General features: G+C 29.1%; 1 protein-coding gene and 1 long non-coding RNA gene across 4 annotated transcripts in view; one reads left to right on the plus strand and one right to left on the minus strand.

Annotated features, from left to right (window-relative positions):
* LOC116766570 (protein yellow) overlaps nucleotides 1-16,545 on the plus strand; it is a 127,006-nt gene that overhangs the window by 97,762 nt on the left and 12,699 nt on the right. The window lies entirely within an intron of this gene.
* LOC133319210 (uncharacterized) overlaps nucleotides 1-16,545 on the minus strand; it is an 85,614-nt gene that overhangs the window by 53,746 nt on the left and 15,323 nt on the right. The window lies entirely within an intron of this gene.

Here is a 16,545-nt window from a genome sequence, read left to right on the forward strand (position 1 = left end):
ACATAAACATGAATCTAGTCGAAAACTTTTTCCACAATATCAAGTTCAACAAATTCCTGACCACTTTAAATTTTAAATTGACAAAATCAAATTTAATTAAGACCAAATCTAGACAAAGCCTTTTTTAAAACATTAGACGTCTTTTGATGAATGGTCGTCTACTTAGTCCATAAGAAGAAACAATATATGTTTGCCTGGTCTATGAAATATATTGTATTGAATTTAAACATTATTTAACCTTAAGTTTATAACATACCTAACAGACAGTTTAACACAGTGCTGTCTGATATATTACGCGATTGTACGCCTTCTTTTGGATGATTTAAGGCAACAAATAAGACAATCGTATGCAAGGGGAGTACGTCCAAAATGATATACCATTGTTTGTTTTATTGTTATTCGAATTTGTAAAAATACAATGGTGCGAATGTTTTAAGATCATGCAATAGTCATTATTGTGGCAGAATTCTCAAAAATTTAACTTCATTGACGCGAGTTTTACTGATACATATTGTCTTAGTTAAATCTTAAATATTTGAATATTAAAATTATAATCATGATAATGCATGTATTTTTAAAGCAAAGTAATAAATATCTACTTTTGCGATTTTCAATAGAAATTATCATAGCGAATAAAATATCTTATATGTAATATAAGGTTTAGTGATCTGTTGAAAGACTAATTATGAAAGATAATTATGAAAGATCATTATAACTGATGTAACGAGAACGCTCAAAAGCTGGAAAATGTTCTAAAAGTTTAAGTATAGTATATACTTATCATGAATTGATTTATTTTAATAAAAGTAATGCATAATTTATGTCATATAAAAATTTTGTACAGTTTAACTTAGCAATAATTTTAAGTAATTTGAAATCCGAAATTTATTAATTAATATAGTAATTCAAAAAACAGGATATGAGTTTCACTTCCAATATTATTATAAAAATATAGAAAATCATTTTGGACATACATCCCCAAAAACAGAATGTGAACCTGAACATGAACAAAAAAAAATAGTTTCCTAACATCATAACCAACACGATAAAGTAACCAAGTATACCCCGCCTGGGGCTATTTGTATAGCAAAATGAATCAACAAATTATAGGAGATTATATCAAAAACCAAATTAATACTCTCACTTTAACAAACAAATATCAATTTGCATATCAGAAACAAACAACCCTGTATATTAGGTTTTAATTTCATTTGAAACATACTTTATATGATGACTTTTAATTTATTTAAATAAAATTTTGTATTATGGAAACTAAACGATTTGAGATAAATGAATGAATTAATAATTTCAAGCCATCACTGTTTATAACAATTTTATTGCTTTGATATCTAATTAACAACTAGAAACACGTCAAATATTTTATTACTCAAAACTCACAGTTATGAATATTTTAAAATTATGATGTAACGCAGCAAAAGAAAAAGTATGTACGTATATATGTTCTTACAAGCTTTACCTCATAACATAAGCTTACAGTGTACTCGCTGTATCGCAGGGTATCTGTTGAAGCATCATATCCACAATTTTATGTAAAAGTATCAAAACGTTGTGGGTGAAGTACAATCAATTTGATGTGTATTTGCCAAAAGCAACCTGTTGGGATAACTAATAGCTTAATTCTATATCTTCTCGCTAAGGTGCTTGGTTTCTCGGCTTTATGTTAGAAAGATTAATAAGCACGTGTTATTAAGTATTCTCGACGTTTACAAACTACTGAAATAACAACTTTGTTTGTTTTGATATTCAAATTCGGCTGATTATGCAGAGTCAGACATTATTTAAATTTCGTTTTTACAATCAAACGAATCGGTTACTACGATCAGTCAAGTTCAATATCAAATACGATAAAAAACATAAAAATACTCCAGGTCGTTTATAATTTACACAATTTTATGTCAGCTTAATTGTATACAGGGACATAACTTAATGGTCTATAAAAATTATCAGACCATTAGTACTTTTTTAAATCATCTGATATCCTCATGTCTAAACGATTACGTTTATAATATTGTAGAATATTTATAGTACGGCCACCCATCTAGTGCTGGCCACTGTGACGGATCCTTTCCACGCCCCTCATTTGTTATACAAATTTTATACTAACCTTCGAGCGAAAATCCAGACAATGGAATCCAGTAAGAACTCAATATCGGCGAGCGTTTCGAATATTCGCCTAAGTTTTTAACATTTCTATAAAAATGTATGTCTTAAAATATTACTTTGGATAACAAAGATTTATTATTCTTTATATTGCAAATATTCATAAACCAATTTTGAACAAGTAATCAGTTATTGTCTTCAGTTTCAATAAAACAACTACTGAATCAAAGCAATCGCGAGATTCCATTAAATTCACTATCACCTGGGGATAATTCGCAATTGTACGGAGGCAGTTGGAATTGAGATGGCAGAAATACATTGCCTTTACCCCGAGCGTTACTTTGATTAAACAAATCAACGTCGTGCCGCTGGCCGTCCTGTCTGAAGCATATACCACACCACCTCAATAAAATAGAGGAATGAAGAAAGTTTTACTGTCTAAATTGGAGTATTAAAACTATTGCTCATAAAAAAATAACTACAACCAGAAATGGTTTTAATTTTTTTACATATTTAGTTATTCTATATAAGTTAGATTTAATACATCAATTATATACGATATTAAAGCAAGACGTTTCTAATAAGTATATTTTCTCAATACAAACTGCAAGTTATTAAACAGCGTCTCTTTGTTAGGAGATTTTAATAAAACAGAATTCCAAATAATATTACACCCTGATTTATAAATGAACACCGCAACACCTTCTTGTTTTATGTTATTATTCACTTACATTAAAAATAACAATTGAAACTTTTTTCAATTCTTTAGATTTACTTTCAAATAAGTGTTTTGCATAACATAAATAAGATAATCAAGGCAAAATTTGATTATTTTGCCAGTAAAAAAATTGCTTTACTATATTTTATAGAACCAACACAAATTTTGCAGCTAATAATAATATTATAAGTAGTTTTAAGGATAATAAATCATGATACAATCGGATAAATGTTAGTTATCTACTTTATGTCATTCTAAATGAATGGTAATAATCTAGATAATATTATGGACATAATTTCAGACCTACAATAATTGGATATCCTATCCAGGAGTGTCTTTGCGATTTTCTATTAGCGTATAGCAGTCATTGAATGGTCTAGAATAGCTCCTCTGCTCTAAAAGGTAACGTACAACAATGTTACGTTTTTTAATCTGCAGCAACGATTTTTCTACAAAATGCCTACAAAACAAAAAAAAACTCGCAACTTCTCTTCGATACGTCGTCAGTACTTGAAATTTAACCTCCACAAGCGCGAGAATTACGAAAACCTCTTGAACCAGCCAATAGCCATTGCAGAAATAATTTTGAAATCAATTCGACGTATAGTGTTTCACTAGAACCTCTCTAATAATTGGTGGAAAATGGATCCCATTGAGACATTTTTTGACATTAAAATAGTTCACCTCGACATCAACTGTAGGAAAATTTATGTAATTAACAAGTAATACTGCAGGAATTTCATTTTGAGACTTATCAAAAGGAGTTATAAGTTAAGTCAGTCCGAAAACGTCTTTACTGTATTACTTCACGTATGTTGTTTGGTAATCAACATTTACGTTTCCATCGACAGAAGCGTTTCATTAAAAAAACGGTAAATGTGTTATAAAATGTGACGTAATATTTCGTTCCGGTCAAAGTTATGACTTAATAAAACCATCGAAAACCGTAATTCATTCGATTACAAAGGAAAAAATTACCTGCAGCCGTTTTAAATATACCCACATCCTAGATCAACGTGTGATATGGGATGAATAAATTAATTTAACCACAGATAATTTAATTTAAATAAAGATTCTTTAATTATGTTTAAATTTTGTTGTAATGAACACCTGTTTCTCGCTTTTAAATTTTTTGCATGATTACCACATATTATAAATAAACCTTTTAAAAACTCCATTGCAATATCCCATAATGTCACTGATTTTAAAAACAGTTTTGCATACATCCATTTTTCACTCTCTTAACATGTAGAAATTCCGATTTTTCTAAACAAGTCTATAATCCTGACACATTATTAATTGATTATGTCAATATAATTGAACCTTACTTTAGGTTAATTAACAGGAGTAGGTCTCTACCTTGAATTTGCAACCAAATTCCGTAAATTTCTTATAAATCAAATAGATTTAATTAGGTACGAGGAAAGTCGTCAAAGCATTAAACATAAATTTTAAGCATATCATTGATAACTTCGAATATAAATCACTTGACAATGGACCGCTAGTCGGACTGTAATAAATTCAAAATTGACTCGCGGGGTAGTGAGAACTCATACAGAAGTCATACCACAGCATAAATCTCAGGATCCGTCGACAAGCCATGAATAGGTTATATGAGCGATGGCCTGCGTTCCCTCCAGTCAGGATGAACAGAACGTTTTGACAATAAGAAAATTGAAATGTGGAAGTCCCACTATAAGACAGCGGTCGACTTTGATCGGTAATTTGCTAATACAACAGACATAACTTCATTTTATTTAAATGATGTATTGAAAATCGAGGTACACTCGATCTTATACTTTAATTTTTAAAAAAGGTTTAAAAAAAGCTGAACTAAATCAATATTTTATCTGCCCTAATACATTCTGTTTAGTATTATATTGAGGTATAACATTATAAGTCCTATGATCAATTACTAACCAGCATAAAAATTTCACTGATCATCTTATTTTAAGGTATCAGTACAAAAATGTATGTTGATGTTTAAAATAAAAAATATAAAATGATTCTGAGTCTATTTACGAAAGGATAATTCAAAACTCAACCAAGTTGATCGTATGTGAATTTATTATTTTTTGTCGTTTCTTACGATCAGAATGATATCAATTTAGAGGGTTAAGAGGACTGCAAGGGTTAGAAAAAATACAATGGAATTATACAGCTTTAATGATCTTCCGAACATGGGCATTAAAATCGTCATACAATATTGATGATTTTTAAAATTTATAGCCATTGCTAACAGACATTTTTAAGATATTGCTTATTAATGTGTGAAGACAGCCACCTTTTTAGCATTATCGTCCATCATATATTTTTGTAATCTTCCCGAGATCATTAGAGAAATATTTTTGATTTAATTCGCAGAATACAATTGAATGCGATCGTCAAAAACACAGAAAATTTACCTTTAATGATAACAGTATACCGCTGTTTGAGAATTTTAAAAAACGTGAACTGGTTACAAATATACCGAGTGTTTTATATTATCTAGTTGCGACAGTAGTGCGACAAAACGTTTTTTTAATTATTAGGACTGAAGCTCAAAATTTTATAATAATACTAAATATTTCTGCAATAATCTTAAGTATTACATATTAATTATAACCATATTTGTAGAATCTTATTCTATATTTTTATTAATATTCATATGAACCCATTTATCACTGGAACGTTGACATTTTCATATGTTAAAATTATAACAAAAAAACTATAATCCCAAAGACATATTCGTTATAATCTTTATGCTTCGCCCATTCACTTCCAAAGCACGTACCGGTGTAAAGAAAGAGTAAATCTGACCCTTTCCAATAGTCCCTCGAATTCTTTAATCGTTCAATAATACACTGTGATGTTTATTATTGTTTGCATTTGCATGCATATGCGGACCCCAACAGAGCTTAGTAAATCGTTATTCAACTATGACCATATATAATGTTACGCTAATTTTCTATTAGTGGTTCCGTATGACGTACAAATTTTTTTAATATTTTTATTGACTACAATTAAAAAAATACTCAGTTACAGTTTCAATAAGTCGATTAACTGTGAAAGTTTTTCTCTCTTAAACAAATTAAGAGAATACGAATAGTGTCCTTTAGTTATTACCTATTTATTTTATAAAATTTTTAATCAACCTTTACTAATTATGTAACAATATTTCTAATAATAAAATCAGTTCTCTACACAAACTTGCTATACTCGTATAATATCAGAGAACCCTGAACCTTATAAGTTCTCCTTACAAAATAGTAGTATTATTATGAATGGTTTTGATCGTATTGGATATATGAGTAACAAATATCTTTCATATAATTTATAATTATAAAATGTGTAATTTATTAACAAACATACTATTTTCAGGATTTTTTGTTGTTATAATCATACATAATGAAGTTTACAAAAAAATATCTATGAAAAATCATCAAGCAGTCAGTTTTTAGAAATGCTAAATAAAAAAGACAAACAGACGAAAAAAAAATATATTTTAAGAACAAAATTAAGTACCGGTCATCAGTACAGCATTTGCATCTTTTAAGAACCTACAGCTGTATAAAGGGGAGGATCGTTTATTATAATTTAAATCAGTGCATTTCCTTTAATAAGCGTATTTATATGATACGTGACGACAGCGCCCCCGAGCTAAGTGGGCAAATTACGTACTGCCGACACCTACGAGGTGCTAACTGAGCAGCACCCTGCAATTTTGTTATGCTTCTGAGCGACACCACTTATAGCTTTCGGGTTTTTCAATACAATACAATAGTCATTCCTATTTTTATGTTATTTTATAATTATATATCATATAAACATACTTATTTTAGTCGGTAACTAATTATTGATTCATAAAATAAGTGCTAGAAAGGATATGGAAGGAAATGAAAATAAAGATGTGTATTATATTATGATTGGTCATGAAACAAGAGTTACGGAATCCTTTACCGGACTTCAATATTAATACCGCTTACGGCAGACCAGTATCCGAAGTTTTTAAGTATTAAATAAGATGTTATCAACAAGATAAACCCAAAACCACCTGGTAAAGTGGCCACCGCAACTGTGTGTAATTCGCCGATATAAAACAATAGCAACAAAGGAAGCCATCGATTGTGAATCTCAGTGCGCTATAATCATCCAAATATTTATTGAATGTCAAAACAATATGCCAAAACGTACAGCTAAAACACTTAAACGATCTTATTTAAAGATAAAAAAGATACAGTCTACAGATAAGACGTGACACTTACTTTTTAATTTACGTACGTTTTATGGAGCTACATAGGTTTAGGTATAATTTTACCTTTTAGGTATATAATATTATTTCAATCGGTTTTTTACACATTTCTATTTATATCACACACACACACACACACACACACACACAAACGTTTCCAGACACATACGTAGTCTTGAAATACACCATTTATTTTTTAAAGGGAACAATACTCAAATTGTTGGACAAATCTCTGTATCACACCGAAATCTGATCGTCTATAACATCGTGGAACTTTACAAATGTGTCTGTATAGCTCGGAGCGCTCGTTAGCGTAAAGTACGATGCATTGTTGCACAAAGGAGGGAGGAGTCCGCCGAGGGCGCATGCACCGCGGGAAAACATCTACTCCTGCGTGATACTATTTGAGAATACTGTTTGGGTGCTATCAGCCGATTCATCACTCATACCAACGTATTCGCTATGACAACTTATGCACAGTAATACATACCTCTGTTCCTCTAGTTTTCATATTCCCACTCGTTTGCTTACAAAGAGCGAATATTTGTTAAAAATCAAAATACCTTATTGTATCATGTTTTGTCACATTATTAATTTTATTGGTTGAGTTAATATACATGATATAAGTTCAGTTATGAATTTTATTGGTAAAATTTTTATGTCATTCGATGCTTAACGTTAATCTGCATATTTTTGATAACCAAAACTAAAATAAGGACACAACGTCACTACCTAAGTGGTCCCAAAAATTTGTAACTCCATAAAATATATCTTTATTCGGCACATAAATAAATAAATAATTATAACATCGCAAGTACCGTTGGCGCGTGGCGATACGCGTGCCAATGTGCTTGCGCATGTTTACGACAAAATAATATACTTGTAAATTAACACAGCATTTATTACTGGTTACCAGGACTTAATTATGCGGTCAGAGTACTTTTGTAATTTTTAATCATACGATTTTCTGATGCCTTCCATATCGGTTTTTACAAAAATAAGCTTTAGGTCAGATTATACATAACTCCACATACTCTAAAAGAATCTATACAATACGAGTATAATCACATTCATATTTGTAATCGATAGCTAAAATAAATTTAACTTGATGTATGTATATAATTTACAAGAAAGTAGAAATAGACGTCTCTAGAAATGCAAGGCATATATTAAGCTAATTCCAGTTTTAACGAAAAAAAAATCCCTCTCGGGTTCCCGCAAACGAGTATCTTTTCCCAGGATTGATGGCAAAATTATGTGAAATTACACCATCAATTACAGACCAACAAGGAATAAATGTTGTGCGCGACAAAACACTAAATACGGCAACGCAAAGACTCCTATCAACATAATTTTCACATATCGTTAGGTACTGTGGTTATGAAACATGGGTTCCATTATCACCTCACTTTTTTTAACAATTACCCCTAAATTTGTGAGCCAAATTTGTTATAAGATTTTGACCAACGGTATAAAATTACACAAATTAAACGTTTTACATATGTATAAGTCGATAAAATTTTCTTTATTTCGTGAAGTATATAATTTCATAAAGTTTATAAATTTCACGAAGAGACAGATTGAAAGACAAAAAGAATCACTATTTTGAATTTTTTTTTAACAACTGTCTCAGTTTCATAAAGCTAGTTTTATTAATTCGTCACATACTAAGGGATTTCTCTTTTCGTAGTGAAGGTCCGAGGGTTGACCCGTGCTCACCAGCAGATGTCTTGTGACACCTGCCCTTATATATCCATCGCCACCTAACACCCACAATTCATATAAACCTATCCTTTTCATATTATTTTTAATTTATACGGAGTGATGGAATAGAACATGTAATAATGGCTTATATTAATTGCGCAAAACTATGACCATATAAATTATTGGAATGCTCCTGTTCTAAATAACCATACATTTTAAAGGTCAGACAGAATTCAAGGCTTTCTAATAGTTTAAAATCCATATAAATTATTGTTCACACATGTAACATAAAATAAAAATACTTTTAAATAAACTCCAAACGTACTGGACAAACCAATGTTTAATTATAATATCAAAGATTCGCGTCGTATTGCAATGTATGAGGAATTAAAACGGCATTCCCGTTGTAGTTTAGAGATACAATTAATATATAATTAGACACTTTGCAATACCGAATTCCACAACCGGCGCATGCGCAGGTGCAACCGATATTACATTAAACTTTAATACAGATGTCGCGTGTGTCGCCTTTTTACTTCAAGACGCTCCATTATAATTAAATCCATAGTTATAAACACAACAGTTATGACTTTAAATTTAAAAGGTAACGCTTCGAAATGTACCGTTCAATTAAAATTTCTTATTTCTTTTATTACTTTGTTTTAATATCAGCTAATGAAATTTATTAAACACTGACGTAACTCATTGATCCTCATATATATATATATATATATATATATAAATATATATATATATGAGAAATATTTACTATTACTTAAAATATTTAGAAAGTAAAATTGGGTCAATTCGTAAAAAAAATAACAGTTATTTATTAATTTAGCAAGTAGAGTCGTTTTTGAAACTTTTTTATATTATTTGACAATAGGAAACTTAATTCACAATATAATAAAATTACAATATACTTTACTATTAACAAAGTATATTTAATCGCATGTAACATTTCATTAAATAACAACACTTAATGACACAAACTACTTTAAAAATAAATTCTACTAGTTTACATACGTGGGAGATAGATAAACGTTTAAGTAAGAATAGCATCAAACATGTTTCTTGGATCAATTTCTTTTTAGTTTTTATTTATTCTTTTACGAAAATACAAACAATTATAACAAAAGATTTGAAAATCCAGGTGTAAACTTGATGATATAATTATTTGGTATCCAAAATTATATTAAGCAAACGGCGCCTGATCAATTCATAATAGCAATATAGAGTTGTTGTTAAAAGTACAAAAAATCTTAAAGGAACCTTCATGAATAAAAAGTCTATTGCATTTTTAAAAATTGATACAAATTTTATTTTATAAACTATTGGATATGAGAGTGGAGATAAAATAAACACTAATAAGGTAATATAATCTAAACCGGTTCCAGCTTTTGTTCTTCATGTCCATTTAAGCAAAGAATCAATACATTTATCTAGTTTTGTCTCCTCGACTGTCTATTTTGAGGAGTTTATATTGACTCTCAACTAAAGTGACCATTCTGTCAGTAAGATCTGGATATTATTTTATTATTCAAAAGTGTAATATATTTGTATCTTTCTCTTTAACTTACAATATAATTCCAAAAACATTTGGTACTTTCTTTTTCATTTTAAATTTCACGTTTTGTTTAATTATCATCATTAGATATATCTGACAAGAACAAAGGCAAGAAAAATTTAAAACTTAATAGTTGTAATATTTTTACACACGAAAGAGGAGTTTTGGCGATACATACCTACTTCTTTTATTTCCCTCTGATAAATTGAAACATTGTAATAACACGTTATTAAGACCATAAGTTTTTTAATAAAAGGTAATACATGTACATCAGTAACAGTTTGTAGATAATTAATGTATGTGGGGAAACGACTAAAAAAGAAAGCAAGGTACGTTTTTGTTTTCGAAATTTACATTTTGGAGATTGATTTCCTATAAATCCACGCGGACACACAGGGCCCTAAGTTCACAATACGGAAATGAAAGTAACCGCGGAGGCGGATCTATTGTAAACTTAGTCATGTTAAGTGGAAGCACGTATTTAAGTGACTCAACGCGTTTTTTAAATTTATATTCACAAAATTCGGTTACTTTAAATATATATGAATATATACATTGTAATGTGGTATTAGTTTAGTTAACCTAGGTAGCTTCAAGTTCATACTAAGTACATATTTAACATCCCGAAGTAGCAATTATTGGAAAGGTTCTTTTATAAGTTATAAGAAGTTATTCTAAAATATATGGAAAAAAGAGGCCTTGTACAAACATATATATATATATATATATATTGTACAACTAATTTACCACGAGACGTTAATGTAATTCTGTGAACCAATCCTAGCTTAGTTATGTAATGTTATACTATCATGGTGAATTTCGAACCAATAACGAGGTCTTTCCGTATGAGATTAGAAACTACATTGAGAATTCTACTCTCATAACAGAAGCCAGTTAGCATGTAATCAAAATAACTATTGATTTTTGAAAGTTATTACCTCTAACTAAACTAGTTTTTAAGGTCATGTGTGTGAGTACATATAGACTGTGAATTATTAACGTTTCGAAAATTTTGACTTTTACGTCATATACATTTCGTTGTTAATTATGTTCTAATTTTTGATCTACTGACTTGCATGACATCTTACTGTCCTCTTGTCTAAACTCTAAAATAAACATATGAATCTGTTTGGGATAAAAATATTGGAAATAAAACAATTGGTGACCAAATAAATCAATGTATTGTAATTTGTATGTTCTCAATAGATTTAATTTAAATAAAAATAACATAATCTTTTCCAAAAATAATTACGTATTCTTGTTTCTAACGACTTCCTTTATTGTATTCTGGAGATATCAATTCATGGAGCTTCTACATGTAGGCACGCGACACAAAGGTCCACGACTCTTCTCATCAGGTTTCCTAAACTGGACTCAAGAATATGCTGAATAAAAATAAGGCTTTCGGACACTTCATCACCATATTACACGGTTTTGACTATCTCTCTTTATTAAAATTAGCTTTTTATAGTAACACTTTACATTTATTTTCCATATTTATTTAAAGAATAATATTAAAATTTAAAATATTCTTATCACTTTCTTAAGAAGCTTTGAGAAGAGAAAATAAAATAATTTTGAAAAAAAAGGTCTTTAATTGTTGAAAAAAAAATAGTAATTATTATTTTAATAACAATAGTCAATGCTTTAAGCTAACTTTACATAGAAGAAAATATAAACAAAGCTAAGAAACCAAAAATAAATTCAGCTCCAAGAAGACTTCTGGAATTTTAAAAATAACATGAGATATCTATTACATAAATAAGCAATTTACAACCATCAATAAGGAATTTGTTGAAGCGCACGCGCATCAACATTATGCTTTCTGGTTTATGGTCACCGCGGACAATGGTGTTGTATCGTATATGGTGAAGTTGGGTATAAATAACTATTAAATACTTGAATGTTCATGCTGCGCCCTTCAGCGTCAGAGATATGACCTGTCTTGGTTGATAAACTCATCGCTTAGTACAACGTTAAACTCTTTCTTAATTTGAAATTATATTTTATGTATGTCTATGTGTGTGGGTGAGGCAGACAGGGTAGGCCTACTTTGGAATGTCATTTTTTGTATTGATATAATTTGGTCTTTATCGGAATAAAAACCTCAGTATTAATAAATTAAAAAAAATGCAGAGGTTGTATGACTATGCATATAAGAAGGTTTTAAATTTATACAAAAATGTTAGTAGTAATTTGATCTTTTACAAATATATTAATATGCTTCGACGGAAATATTTACATATAACTATAAAACAAGCAACAACTTAACATAAACTACTGAGAAAACGAAAAAAATACTTATTATAATAACTAAAATAAATAAAATAACTTATTTTTCCAAAATTTTCATATTTTAAAACCAAAAAAAAACTTACCTTATGACAAAGTCATAATATTTTCTCTATAAACAAATTATTACTCTATTTGACATAAACATCTTGATAGTGAAAAAAAAATATACATATCATCTGTTATGACACATAAAAGCAAATGTTGATAACGGACCTTACCATACGCATTTCATTAAAATGAAGTAGCTGAATAATTATTAGTTGATTATCGACGTTTCGCGTCTAAGTCATATTATTTAGCATTTATGCAAGTGTTTTTATTATTGAATTTTATACTAATTGTAATATATATTAGTGGCAACTATTAAAGTTCGGACTGCTTTAGAAATGATAACATTGTTATGAAACACCGTGATCGTTTTATTATTTATTTAAGTAGCCAACTAACCAACTTTTAAAATTTTATGACATAATTTGTAATGTATATAAATCTGTATCTGTAACCAATTCCTTCGATTGCCTAAGCCAAACCTATAGAGAATTAATGAAACGTTAATAAAAATTAATATTTACTTCGTCATAATAAATACTTTTTCTCTAAACTAAGTGATTATTATCCTTGAAATTTTATATTCTACACACAGAACCCTAATTCGTAGCACGTGCGCTATGCCGGTTTGTCCTGTTTTCAGAGACCGGAAAAAATTAACAATTAATGCCAAAATGCCCCAAAATCTCATTAAACTTTAAACAAACGTAACGTAGAACAGTTTTTATATATAAAGGGAGATATTCGATTTGACTAATTAGATTTTTGTTTCTTATACTACGTTTCAAAATGCAATATCGTGTCATTCACCATTGTCACTCAATGGATGTTTTTTCTCATGTTGTTATAATTTCAAATAAGCATCAAGATTGTTTTTTAACCAATGGTATGTTTATATTTCTGATAAAACCATTTGCCGATGCGGTCGACAGCGGCTAATTGGTGCGCGATAATTTGAAGACTTCTCTGATGTATATTCTGTTTGGAGATCGGTTAAAAAATATGATAAGGAACAATTTTTTTTACCAATAAAATATAAATTGAAGGATTTCACTTGTACTTTGGCTTTTTATATATATTGAATATAGTTTTAATTTTTTTTATTATTATTATTATTAAAGTACCGATTTTATTATACCAAAAAAAATCGATCTAAAATATAAGACGTAATTATTATTTCGCTATTCATAATAAAATAAAATATGTATATCGCAATATAGTAAACAAAATTTTAGTTTAAAATATATATTACGGAACCCATTTTAAATTATAATTCATTGATACTTTATAATGCTATTTGGTGTCCGGGTCTAATCACGTATTAAATCAGCAATCGCAAAACATACGGATTTTCGTGAACCAGACAGATGTATTGGTTAATGAGCACACAATATTAGAAAAAAAATCACATCAAATGAACAATGTGCCGTTAATATTAAATCTAAATAAAGGTCAATATGACGTCCGGTTGCTACAACTAAGTATTACACTACAAATATTAAGAAGTTTTACCTGTATTAAAGCAATACTTTCATGAGAGTACATTCATTTGATTCCCTTCCAAAAGACACTGCTGATTTCTTCAAGGAATTTTCTTTAATCAATAAGATTTTTGTAGTTCAACATTTACGAATTTTGCTAGAAGCCTAGCATTTTAACCTTTACATTGGGTAGTACACAGACTAATTTTTATAAATATGAATGTGGTTAACAGTTATTATTTCACTTGTATTACGCATTTAAAATAAAATTGTGGCATATACCTATTAGTAAAAATCTTTTTGTGTGTATGAAAAGGACATTCTTAATGAATGAGCAATTGTTTACCCATTCGTGATCTTTTATCGTGTGATTTGATAATAAACCATATATCCGTATAGTAATATCAACTACGATTCCATTAAATGCGAAAACCGTTGTGCACGCCTTGATTATTTTATGATGATTTCAATTTTGATCTAAATTACTTCCTTGTTAAATATAGTTCATATTTTCTGTAGGTACATGTTAAACTATTTTTGCTCTATTATTCTGTATAACCGAAAACTAAAAGATTATAATTTTCATTGGTTTTAAACTGTTGATGAATTAAATGTTTAAAATCAATAGTTTTTGTTACAGGCTCGTACTAATTCTACTCACCTCCTGGGTTATGTGAGGTGCAGGAGTGAGGAAGGTATAGCTAAACATAATTCCATATATAATTCGTTCTGCCGACGGTTACACGATTTAACCGTACTTCAGTTTGTTTGTAGCTCACACCAAACCAAGCTTACCTAAACGATATAATATCCTGTAAGAATCCGCCAATATCATGAGAAATAAAATACAATAAATACAATACAATCTTTTTAAATTGAAAGGCTGACAAGATCAATTTAGTATACAAAATTTATAAAATTAGGATACACGACTCTTTACCACATAATGTACGTATCTTGATTTTTTACCAGAAAACTATAAACTCTACAAGGTTAAATATTACTGGTCATTTTTGCATTTCCTAAACCCTTTCGTAATTCCATTGAGTTTTTGTGGATCTGCATAAAAAAAAATGCTTCAAATCATATCAGTTCTTCATTGGAAGGTAAAATTTAAATGCTTATAACATGGTTATAGGGATTTACTAACGCATTTATCCTAAAATTTATTTATTTCATACTAATGGCAACAGTATGATGACCACTTACAAAAACTTTAAAAAAAATTGGGACCAGATTTGGTCATGTTTATGAAATTTAATGATGTGACAGATGAAAGCCTAATTATTGAGACAAATTTTATGACGTTGCCAGATTTAAAGACGTTTCCAATAATGATAAGGTTTGTATTAATCTGTTGCACTAAAATGATTTACAGCAAAATGTACTTATTGATATATATATATTTTTTTTTTGTATTTTAAATGTGTATTCATTAAGCCCTGAAAATTTTATAATATCATATAGAAATTTATCTATAAGATTAATTAAGACAGGTTTTAATTGGGTCATCACGAAATTTACTTAGTCAAGTCACTGTCATTTATGTCTCACTACCACAGTCTCACAACCCATATACCGGATGTGGTGACAAGCTTTGGCGTGATGACTTTATATATTTTACAACAAGGCATCAAGACCATTGCAAATAATACTAAACCAGTTTAAAACAACTGTTAATTTTAATCATAAAAAAAGGACTCAGTTGAAAACCTTATCAATTACAGTTACTTCATACCCAAGCGACCGTGACTGAATTATAATTATTGATATAACGTTATGGATACTAGGTAACGCCTTTATAAAAAGGTGTTTCCTGCAAGTTTTACTGTATTAAACATTTTAAAAATCGATTAATTGAATCTGAACAAAAAAAAAATCGAATATGTAAGAGAATTCCGTCGGGTTTGTTGTAAACTGAATTTTTATTCTTATATTTCATCAGATGGAACTGTCCCGAAAATAATAAAAAAAAAAATTTGTCAAAATAATGTTACATCGAAAATTTATTTGTGACATATAAGAGAGTAAGAAAAAAACTAAAAGACATTGAACTTTGTTTCCGAATTGTAATGTTGGTTAAAATAACAGTTACCTGATATAATTTAAAATATCATTCACCGAATCTATATTTTTCATGAATTCCAAATTGTAATGTTGCACACAAATTTAAGGGCACAAAGAAGATTTTTTTTTTAACCTGAATATATCAAGTAACGAACTAATGCTGCAGTCAAGCGTTCTCTCATAATAAAATATTTTAACTGTAGACATAAAAAAAATAAGTTGACTTGCATAGAGCGTTTTTTTTCTTTCTCAACAATAAATATAAAATTTCCAGACTGTCGAATAATTTAATTTCCAAATACATAAAACATGT

The sequence above is a fragment of the Danaus plexippus genome, chromosome 15 (assembly GCF_018135715.1).
Source record: "Danaus plexippus chromosome 15, MEX_DaPlex, whole genome shotgun sequence".
Classification (NCBI taxonomy): domain Eukaryota; kingdom Metazoa; phylum Arthropoda; class Insecta; order Lepidoptera; family Nymphalidae; genus Danaus; species Danaus plexippus.